The sequence below is a fragment of the Tupaia chinensis genome, unplaced genomic scaffold (genome assembly GCF_000334495.1).
Source record: "Tupaia chinensis unplaced genomic scaffold, TupChi_1.0 Scaffold000020_1, whole genome shotgun sequence".
In the NCBI taxonomy this organism is placed as follows: domain Eukaryota; kingdom Metazoa; phylum Chordata; class Mammalia; order Scandentia; family Tupaiidae; genus Tupaia; species Tupaia belangeri.
This window is the reverse complement of record NW_006159450.1, coordinates 1,048,816-1,060,514: the sequence shown is the minus strand read 5'-3', so window position 1 is coordinate 1,060,514 and position 11,699 is coordinate 1,048,816.

The following is an 11,699-nucleotide window of genomic DNA, read 5'->3' as shown; positions in this document are numbered from 1 at the left end:
CCAAAGACCCCCCCCCGGCACAGGCGCCGGCAGATGTAGCCGCGCGCCCTGGCGGCGCGCCCGGCGCCTGGGGGAGCCGACGGAGAAATGCCATGTGCAAGGCCTGCCCGGCCCGGTGACCTAGCTCCCCAGGCTTCTGGCCGCCTCAGTCCGCCCAGGTGAGCCACAGCCCTGCTGGGAGCAACCGTTTCTGTCTTCCTGCAAGCCGTCTGCGCCCAGACTGGATGGGGAAAACAGCTGGTTTTACAAAACCCCCGCCATCAGAAAGCCTTGTTGAGGGCAAGGGCTGTGGGGGCAGCTCTCAAGTTCTCAGGCGTCCTGTCCCGTCCTTCTGAGCCGGGTGCTTCTCGGAGTTCCTGGGGAGGAGTGAGCCTTGATGAGACCTTGTTCACACCGGTGCGTCTTGAGTACTGATTAAATGTGGCTGCCGGGCTTGCTTTGGGATGCAGTAGTGTTTGCCTCTCTGCAGTCCGCGCTTTCAGAGCAGTGGCACTCGGTGTTCTGCAGCCGAGAGAAGACCGGGGTGGCACGGTGGTGGCTGGGGAGTCTGTAGGCTCCTGTGGAAGTGGAGTCTGTGCGCAGCCGTGGGCTGACAGTGAAAGCCCTAGCGGACCCATGCCATGTTTGAAAGCAGGTTTTCCTGGGCATGGTATGTGGCTGGCGGCCGGGCTATAAAGCTCAGGACACGCCAGAAGTCCAGCCTGGGCCTCTGTGACTTCGGGAGAGGGCTGTGTGCGTTTCCTTCGCCAGGGTGCGTCCCTGGTGGAGCTGGCCCCGGCAGCCACACACCCACACCCAGGGACGGCCTGCAGGATGGTGGCAGTACATTGAGTGCAGAGGCGAGACTTCGAGAAGCAGGCACTATTGACAAGGCAGGAGCCAGGAGTGGGAGGGGGACCTCTGGGCTGGATGCTGCGCTAGTTGGTTCTCGGGCAGCCAGGAGATCGGAGTCTGGGAAAAGGCAGGGCACCCGAGATGCCGAGGGCTCGGACCTGGGTGTTGCCAGGAGCCTGTGACCGCAAAGCCTGGCTGGAAAGAACCCAGATCAGCAGAGCTGCCAGGGAACGTGGTTCGAGCCTGCACCTACGCACCCTCCGTGCCCAGCCTGGTTGTAAACATAAAGTGGGCCACACAGGTCGGGGTGGACTCACCCACCCCCAGCACCAGCCTGGCACTCCAACAGGGACAACCTTGCGCTCCCAGCCCATGGCCCAGGGTCCTATCCATAACCCCTGGGCCCTAGACAGATGGGTGCCAGGAGGCCCAGCCATAGCCACCACCCAGCAGCAACTGCTAGGATGACCTGGCCAGTGCAGCGGCCCGGGGTGTGGCTTGCTGGTGGCACTGAGTCATCTGGACAGAAGGTGCCTGCCAAGGCCAGAGCCCCAGAACCCTGAGGAGGGCGCGGCCGGAGAACAGTTGGCCGCAGCGAGGGGAAAAAGGTGCCCACCCTGGGGAGTCTGCAGGGCTGCATGGTAGAGGTGTGTCCCGGCCTGGAGCCACCAGAGGCCAGCAAGGCGGAAAGGGCCCACAGCTTCCCGATTACCAGGAGGCACTTCCACACAGACGCCAGGTGCCACGGGCGGGTCACCTGGGCTCCTCTGAACTCGGGCGCCCACCCTGCCGTGCCTGACAGCCAGCCCTGGAGGGCGAGGGGGGCTCTGATGCCTGCCCTCCTGCTGCCTCCCAAGGTGAAGAGCCCCCAGAGCCCCGGCCTCCCAGCCCAGACTGCCCTGCAGGCTCCCGGTGCAGCCCGTGCTCAGAGGCCAGTGCATGACCCAGGGATCTGAACTGGCCCGCGCACCAGGGCTACCCCGAGGGTGGCCCCTAACCCGCCAGTCAGAGCAGGTCCCTATAGAGGCACCACCGAGGCCACTTGGGTTCCAGCCAGAAAGCCGCCTCCTTTCTCAGAACACAGCGATGGCGGATTTGCAAAGAGCTGGTTCGAGCCCTGAGGGCCTTCGTGCCCACCCAAGAGTGGACAGGGAGAAGTCCCTGCGGACCGGGCAGCCTCCTTGCCAAGGCTCCCCACCATGTGTTAGTTCTGTGTTGTGCAGAGAAGGTTTGGCCAGGCTCCCCAACCTTCGCTGTCTTTTTTAATAAACCAGCATAAAGCGGAATTTATTTACATAATGCAGTGATCCGTGAAGGTTACCATAACACCAAGGGACCATATTAACCGCTTGGGTGGAATTCATTAGAAATTAACTACCACGTAAATTAATTTCCCACACTCACAAGGCTGTAATGGCAGGAGAGAGGCCGTCCGTCAGCCGGCCTGACAGGGGACCTGTCACTGCCATTATTTATAGTGAGCATGCACACCCCCGGGGCCAGCTCCCTGCCACACTTGGAGCGGCTGCAGAGGCCACGAAATGCCCCAAGTCACCTCATTCCCAACCTCCTCTCCTGGCTCCACGGAGGGGCGACGCTCATGGGCTCTCATCATGGTGACCAGCACACCAGCGGGAGTTCTTGGCCCTGGAGCACATGTGCTATGCATGGAAAGCTCGGCTGGGCCCCCGTGCCCTCACCCGAGGCCAGCAGCCTGCAGGAGTGCGGGTCCGGACCCAGCTTCCCAGTACCTGCCGCTGTTCTTGGGGGTTGTGGGGCAGGACTCGCTCTGAGGGAAGAGTTTTGGATACTCCAGGGAGCATGTGTGCACATGTGTGTGTTTTGTGCATCTGTGTGCACACATGGTGTGCATGCATGAGCGATTGTGGGAATTGTGTGTGCACGTGTTCGTGTGAATGCTCAAATGTGAGCATGTGTGTGCAGACCCCTGCATGGGTTTGGTGTGTGTGTGTGTGTGGCCATGTGTGTCTCACATAGTATGCGCATGCCCGCATGCACACACGTGTGAACAGGAGCTCTGGCTGAGGGAGGGGAGAGCAGTGGGAAAAGTTAACTGTCCTGGGCCCGCCACATCAACACAAGACCACGTGAAAGGGAGGGCGACCAGAAACACGAGTTTCCTGGGATAGGACTGTCGCTTCGTTTTGTTTTGTAGATTTTTGCTATAGGGAGTTTGCTTACCAGAGACACAGAGGGAAAGGGAAAGTGAGAAAGCACCCCGGGGGGGTGACACGCTACACTCCTTCTCCAGGCTCCTCAGGACTTGGGGCACGGGCCTGTGCCTGGCATGTTTGTCAAGCTGCCGGGTCTGGGCCTTGAACCACAGAGTCTGCCATGTGCAGTCCAGCACCTTCACTTCCACACTACCTGCTGGCCCAAGATTGTGGCTTTTAGATGAACCCACGTTCCCCAGGGCAGTGGCACGGTGGCAGAAGTGGGGGGGTGCCGGGGACCAGCCTCGGCGTGGGTGGGTTATCTCGACGGAGGCGGCGAAGGTGAACAGAAGGCAGAGGCCTCGATGCCTTTTCATGCACGTCCTATGTCGGACACCCCTCAAAGATCGCTCTCTGAGGAGTGACAACTGTTAGGAATTATCGTGCCTTTTTATTGAAAATGTGTTACATGCAAGTAAAGGGAGAGGGGCTAGTGTTTCAATTATCAGCTCATAAAGTTTTAAGAATAGGGAACATAGATTCTATTCAGGGTTGGATTAAGGGTGGGTCTAGTGCAGTTCCGCAATTGTAGGTGGATCTCTATGGAATGCAGTTTCGGGAAAGCGGTTCCGGTAAGCAGAGATGATTATCAGCTGATGCGGCGCAGCAGCCATCTTGTGATTACCGGGAATGGTGCTGAGAAAAGAAAATCTCAAGTATAGATATTAGTTCTTAAGGATCTTAATAAAGAATGATACTTATACGGTTTTGTAGGGATCTAAAACTTAATTTGAGGAATCCTAATATATTTATCTATTTCACTTGGAGAGGGCAGAGGTGTCCTGGGCCAGTTTTGGCCTAATCCTATTTTACATAAAGAAAGGAAGAATTTAAGGGCCTTCCAAAGGTCAAGATTACTTCTGCCTAGAAAGAACTTCAGCCCACCCTCTATTGTGACCATGGAGATAAAGCATTCTATGTAATTCTTTTACAGTAGTATATTGGGGAGTCAGAGGGGGGTTGCTTCCCAGCAAGGCTGCCACAGTTTCTGGAGCAAAATCCTAGGTCGGAGGGGCACACAGTAGCGGCCTTGCCAACATACTGAACCGACCAGAAGCGAGGGGGCTCAGACAGATCCTGGGGCCCCGCAGGGTTGGACTCCTCCAGGGGGGAGCCACCTCAGTGCTGGAGATAGGCCTGAGTACAGGGTCTAGGCAGGGTAGGAAGGCTGGGAAGTGGGGAAGGCAACTCCCAGAGCACTCCCTCCCCCTCCCCCTCCTCCTCCCCCTGCAGGAGGCTGGGCTGACCCAGAGTCCTGGGTCACAGTGATGGCCAGTCCAAACTTCACAGCACACAGAAATGGCATGCCCCTGAGCTGCTGATTCTGGCGCGTCCCAGGGAGGAGAGCGAGGCCTGAACCTGGCACAGGGACCTCCCAGCAAGGCCCAAAGACCCACGTCCACCACTGAGCCTCCGGACTGTGTCTCTTTGTCTTGAAAACAGTGGAGACAGAGCAGAGGCCTCATTTGGGGTTCCCTGTGGTTCTCCTGGGTGAAGAGTGTGTCCCCCATCCCATCTTCCCCAGCCCACCTCTGGGCCAGACCACATCTTTTCACGAGTGCATGCACGTGAGAGAAATGAAGGAGAAACAGAGACCTCACTCCTGCAGGACTGGCCTTGTACCCTGGTGGGGGAGGGGGACGGGGGGAGAGCAGAGGTCTAGAATGTTCCTGAGGGGAACTCCAGGGTGGTATCTACATGCTTCTGGCCACTGAGCACCTCAGAGCTGCCAAGGGCCTGGCCTGGCTCAGGCCCAGGCAAAAGGCGCAAGGCCCCCTCAGCCAGGATGCGCACACCCTAAGGGCACAGGGACAGGGCAAGCTCTGGGCATCCTCCACTGGAAGGAGGCTGGGGTGGGAGAGGCAGCTGGAGGGCGTGGGGGCCACTGGAGAAGGGGCTGCCCACAGCCACCGCCCTGGGGGTGGTTCTAGACCCCACCCCAGACCAGGGCGGAAACGGCCCCTAGTCCCAGCTGTGGCCGCTCTCCAGAGCACAGGCCCACACCAGGGCTCTCGGGGGCACCTGCTGCCTCCCGAAAGCACCTGCGGACTGGGAACTGCGGCAGTGGCCATCGAGGGCCTGGGACTGACCAGCCAGCCACGCACTGCCCACACTCCAGAGGCTCCTGCAGATGAACCCTGGGGCCGGTCCGTGCCCTCGTGCAGCATGGGCATTGGTGTCCGCCTGCCAGGGCCTTCGCCTTGGCGCAGTTGTGACGCTCCCAACCCAGCAGCAGGGCCTGTGCCGCGGAAACCCTGCCCCACGTGCCCTTTGTGGCTCAGGGACACGGCTGCCCGCCCCAGGGCTCCGTCCTAGGACCTGTCACCCGCACACTCCCATGCAGCTGTCTCTGTGGTGGTGACCCCGGCTCAGTCACGCCACCCTCTCCTCCAGTGCCCGCCAGCCCGTCCTGACCCACTGGCTGACTGCAGCCTCCGCAGCCTGCGGGCCCCCTTCAGCCATTGGCTGAGTCCTGTCGGCCTCCGCCTGCCCGAGGCCATCGTCCGAGGCCATCGCCCGAGGCCACAGGAGCGGTGCCCCACGGGGCCTGGGAAACGGGACAGAAGACAGACACGTGCAGACGCTCCCTGCGGTCCTTCCGGGGAATACTTAGTTCAGAATTAACTCATCAGAGAGACACGGTTTCCTGCACACGCGCCACCTTACTCCCGCTCCCATCTGGCGGGGACAGCACACTGACACGCGTGGTTACGAGCTCAGAGCGCCACTCGGTTCCCGCTCTTAGTACCGCTTCTCTGGGGGAAAGCGACTCATCAGAGCCCAACGCAGCCTCCCCTGGATGCTCCCCCAGGGTTAGGGGAGGAAGCCACGCCCCCGAGACCTAGGCAGCTGGTCCACACGCATCACAGTGTACACACACACAGCACAGCAGTGTACCCACACATGCGCGCGCGCACCCCCTCCCCCCTCAGGAACGGGGAGACAGTGGACAGATGTCAGTCTTCAGGCTCCAGTGCTGCCCTCATGACCCATACTGTGGCCTCTGCAGCCGTGGCACTGGCCCGCAGCTAGTGCCCTGTGGAGGCTCAGGGGTCCCAGGCTGGACCCTCACTGAGCCGTGGCCTCACTGGGAGGAGGAGGGGCTGCTGGCAGCCTCAGTCTCCACGTGGCAAGGTGGATGTTTGTGTGGGCTCCGTGTCCACTGCCCTCCAGCACAGCCTGGGGAATGGCTCTGTGTGCTCAGGGCCTGCTCACAGGGGCCATTGCCCACCTTGTCCTGGCCTAATGTGTCCAGAGATGGGTCAGAAGGATAAAGGCCCCACAAGAGGGGGACAGTGGGAGGGCCCCTCCATGGGCCAGAGCATCAGTGAGATGATCGGGCTTCGGTACTTCAACTGGAAGTCGGAGGCGAGCCTCTCACCAGCTGGACGAGGGTGGTTGGGGACAGAGGAGCTGAGAGGAGGGGTTGCAGGGTCCCTTCTGGATCTTGGGTGTTCTGTAGCACCACCCAGACCTCATTGGAGGGTCTGAGCACACAGAGCTCTGTGAGGGTCTCGTGGAACATGGGGTGGGGAGCACTCAGCTGCAGGGAGTGGGGGAGGAAGGCAGGGCCTGATGCCATGCTGCGAGTCACCTCCCTGGCTGTGCTCCTCCGGCGGCCTGAGCTGGGAAGGGCGACTGGCCCTGCTTGCCCAACCTTAGGGCCACGTGCAGCCTCTCACTGGCTGGCCCCGCCTGGCCCCACCTTGCCCAGGCCTTCCTCACAAGGCTGCTCACCTTAGGGTCCTGCCCACGTTCTCTGTGAGGGCTCCCAGGCCTCCTTGCTCAGATGGGAGACGGGCTTTGCCACCTCCCCACCCAGTGCCCAGCGCTGAGCAGGGGCACCTGAGCCATCCTTCGGGGGTACAGCAGATGACCCAGGTGAGTTACCGACCAGCTCATTCAGGAAACTCAACAGGTAGAATGTTACACGTTTCCAGTTGCACTTCAGTTACAGTTACATAAAATAAAAGTAACGGGGCTCATTTATTCATTTATTTGTTTTTGAAACAAATGAATCCCCCACAGAGAAACGCTCACCCGTGAGTGCCATCTGCCTGCGCATGAGCACCTCGCGGGACGCAGCCCCCTCGCCGCCTCATGGCCGTCACCCCAGCACCCCACCTGCTTCACCACCACCGTTCGTCCGGCCTGCAGGAATCTCACGCAAGTGGGACCACAGAACAGCTGAGTGTCTCGTGCTGCAGGTTTTGTGAGGGCACGCCCGTCCTGACCATGGCACGCTGCTGTCATTGTCCACGCTGCAGGGCTTCTTCCGCTACCCCCTCTTTTTTTCTGCTATAGGGCATGTACACTCACCAGAGACAGGAAGAGAGAGAAATCAGCCCCCAGGGGGCATGGCCACACCACAATCCCTTCTCCATTCTCCTCTCGGGATTTTGGGCATGCACGTGCATGCACCCGGCGTGAGTTTTAAGTCGCCTAGTCCGGGACTTGAACTGTGGTCGATGACGTGGGAGTGCAGTGATGTGCCAGTCCCGCTCTCCTGCTGCACTTGATGTGCTCGTGTTTTGATAACGATTTTTGCCTCTCTATTCCTGAGGATGTCGGTCTGTCCATTTCCTTTCTTACGAAGGCTCCCCCGGGCTTTAAGCCCAGGCTCTAACGGCCTCTGGAGCTGCGTGAAGAGGGGGCAGCTCCCTCCACCTGAGACACTGCACAGCTGCCGCTTCTTCCTAATTCAAGACGGGCTCTCCAGCGGAGTCAGTGGGCCTGGATTTTTTTTTTAAGTTAATTATGAGTTCAATGTCTTTATCAAGTACAGGGTTGTTTCAGTTTTCTGTTTTAGTCATTTGTGTCTTTCTAAGAACTTGTCTATTTTATCTAAGTCATCTAATGTATTGGCATCAAGTTGTTCACTATAGCACCTATTACCCTTCCCCCTCCTCCTCCTCCTCTCGACGAAAAGGTGTGCACTCACAAGAGAGAGACAGAGACAGTGAGAAAGCATGCCCATGGGGACTGCTCACACCACATTCCCTTCTCCATCTCTTCCTCTTTTCGAGACTTCAGACACACACATGCAGCCAACATTTTCTCAAGCTGCAGGGCCAGGATTCAAACCATGTGGTCAGCTGTGTGAAGTTTGGGTGCCTTGCCCACCATGCCACAAATTGACCCCCCATTGTTCTCTGTGTCTGCAGGATCCGTTGGGATGCCCCCTCTTTAGGTCCTGATATCAGTGGGGGATTTTAATCACCAACTTTAAGGCTTTTCAGTTTTACTAATCTTTACAAAGAGAATCTGGCTTTGGGACCAGTAGTTAGCATAATGGCTATGTCGCTGGACTCCCACGTAGTCAACCGCGGTTCGCGTCCCGGACCCGGTGGCTTAAACTCACACTGGGCGCGTGTTTGTGCGTGCCCAGGATCCCGAGAGGAGAATGGAGGAGAAGGGATTGCAGCGTGGCCATCCCCCCTGGGGGGGTGATTTCTCACTTTCTCACTTTCTCTCTCTCTGTCTCTCTGTCTGTCTGGCGAGCGCATGTGCCCTACAGAAAAAAAAAAAAAACTCTCAAAAAAATAATAAAAAGAGAGAATCTGGCTTTGTAAATTCTCTCTGTTGTTTGTTTCATATTTCATTAAGTTTCCCGGATTTTATTATTTCTTTTTCATTGACTGTGACCTTCACTTGTTCTTCTTTTATTTGCTTCTTAAGCAAGAATAATTTATTTTAAACTGCTCTCTATGTCAAATACAGCTATTAGAATAGTAAATTCCCTTTAAGGGCTCTGTTAGCCACATCCCACAATTTTTGTGTTTGATTTTAATGTTCCAAGTTAATTTTCTTTTTTTCTTTTTTTTTTTATAGAGATTTTTGCTATAGGGCATGTGTGCTTACCTGAAAAAATAAAAAGAGAGAGAGAGAAATCAGCCCCCGGGGAGATGGCCACGCCAAATCCCTTCTCTTCTTGGTATCTTGGGCACACATGCACGCGTGCCCAGCATGAGTTTTAAGCTGCCAGGTTCAGGACTTGAACTGAGGTTGACTACATGGGAGTCCAGTGACAAAACTATCTTGCCATCTGCTAGTCCCCCAAGATAATTTTCTTAGATATAAAGTGGGCATATTTCAATATGTAGAATTGGATTTTTTTTGTATGTATTGAATTACCATTTCAAATCACAGTTCTGTCTCACTATGGTAATTTAGTCTTCAGATACTCCAATTACATGTATGTTGTACATTCGTTGACAGGCTCTTATAGCTAGTCTTTCTTTCCATTTTAATTTTTTTTCAACTTCTTATTTCTGTTCTCTAAATCCCTTACTACATTTTTAACTTTATTTATATATATTTTTTTGTCTATATATAATGACTTTTTGGGGGTTTTTTGTTTGTTTTTCCTTAGGGTCATCATGAATTTTATCTTTTTGTCTCTAAGTTGGATCTTGCTGGCTGCAACCTTATAGCTCCTGTGTTTACCCACTTTTATTCCGAATTCTGAGCCCCTGGCTCGTGACGTCCTCAGTGGCTTGCTGCACTTGGCTCACGACGGAGCGCTGTTAGGTTTTCATTTGCTTCGAGCTTTCTTGAGGCTGCCTTCCTGATCCTGGCCCATCTTGCCGGCGGGCCTCCTGTGCCGTCCCGGTGTACCTGACCAGATGGACTGGCAACAGCATGGACGTCTCCAGCCGCACCTCAGAACCACTGCGACGGCACGTGTGCTGCCTGCTGCCCGACCCGCACCACCGTGTAAGGGGCCAGGACTGGAGTGGCTGACCCAGCCGGCCCGCTGGTGCACACGGAGGACCAGAAACGTGCAGTGGCTGGCCACGCGGGGAGTGCGTGCTGAGGCCCTCGGCACCCGCAGATGAGCACCTCGGGAGAGGGCAGGTGACATCCTGGGGGCGGGAACAACTTGGGAGGCACCACCCGCAGCTCATGGACACGTGCCCAGGGCAGCCGCGCGGCTGCGTCCACTCAGATCCCAGAGCAGCGCCGCTCTCTTCGCCTCAGGCCTGAAACCCACCTAGTCAAGGCAGGAGTGTATCTGGGGTTTCACCTCGTCACGGCAGGAAGTCCAGCACTGCAGGAGTGGGTTGGGAGAAGGGACGGCCGGCCCTCCTCCCTCCAGCAAGTCGCTCATGGAGACACGGCCCCTGGGTGCAGCTCTGGCTCACTCGTGCACAAGCGTGTGAGCCACATCGCGGGCGAGTGGGTGCGCACCACCCTGGGGTGTCCCCACTGCAGCAACGGAGCCGGTTCTGTGACCTCCCAGCAGGCCTCCCACCCTGGTCTCCCACTCTCTGAACAGTGTCGCACGAGCACCTTCGGGCACGCGGTTCCCGGCACGCGTGGAGGGGTTTCCAGGAATGAGACGGCCAGTCAGAGACGAGCATGGTGGGCGTGAACGGGCCAGGGTCACCCCACGGGCTCGCGGCTTTCCTGGCCCCGCTGTCATGCGTGACAGGTTTTCCTTTGAGCTGCTCACTCTCCAGGAGGCCCAGGGCTGTCCTTGTCCCCTGCTCCGAGTGCCAGGCAGAATGGAGACCTGGGCCGAGTGTGGCTAGGACCATCACCTGGCCCCTCCCCGGTCAGAGCTCCGGCTTCTCTTCCGCTCCGAGACCTCTTCTGTGTCTCTGGTGATTCTCTGCACCCCGCGTCCCCCGAAGACCCAGGAGGAGTGCCGGGTGCCTTGGGTGAAGTGTCGCTGCCATTTTTCCCGTATTCTTTGTCATCAGACTGTGTACACCAGGCACTTTCGGGAGCCCCCAAGCACTAAGCTCTCGGCTTGGAGGCAGCTAAGAGGCAGGCGGGGGGAGGACAGGGCTGGCCCTCTCCACGTGGGAGCCCGGGCACCGCGGGGTAGCACGGCACACGGGCCGCAGGGCGGGGAGGGCCACCTTCCTCCACAGCAGCTCGCCGCTCGCGTGAGCTCATAGGACTTCGGTCACTGAGACATCAAATAAAACAAACCGAAGGTAAACTCCATGCAGTGGGCAAAGCGGTCGTGACGAGCTCGCTCAGTGGGAGGGGGCCACCGCCGACCAAAGGAGACTGCTTTGGGGTGCGGGGCGCAGCTCTCGCTCTGCGGGGGAGCTCTCGGACGGGTGCCTGGCCATCTCCCTCCAGCCCCGGGCTCTGGCTGATGTCCGGGGGGAGACTCCTCAGGGACAGAGGACACCCCGGGGGGGACGGCCTGGCGGCTACGTGGGGTCCTGAGGCCCCGCTCGGCCATGGCCATGCCCTCCCCCACTCCCTTGCCTCGTGGGTCTCCTCCCCAGGACGGTGTCCCCTAGGTGCCCAGGTGCCTGGTCACTGCCAGACACCGAGGGCTCGGACCTCGCCAGGCAGTTAAAGCCTCTGGGTGGTGTGTTGGGGTGACCACGGGCAGGGCTGGGGAGGACAGAGTCGGGCTGAGCCGGGCCGAGCTGGGCTCCCCACAGTGTCCTCTGGAGCTGGCTTCCTTCCTGCCCCCAGCCCTGCCCCAGCCCTGCCACTCCCGGTCACCCCCTCCTCATCCTGAGGACCCAGGAGCCTGCTCCACCACACTGGGGACGTGGTCACATGCAGTCGCTGGGCGCCACGAGAGCACCGTCCTTGAAGGAGTCTCTCGAGAACCACAGCAGTCATTCCCACGCAGGGCTGGGCAGTCCCAGCAGCATC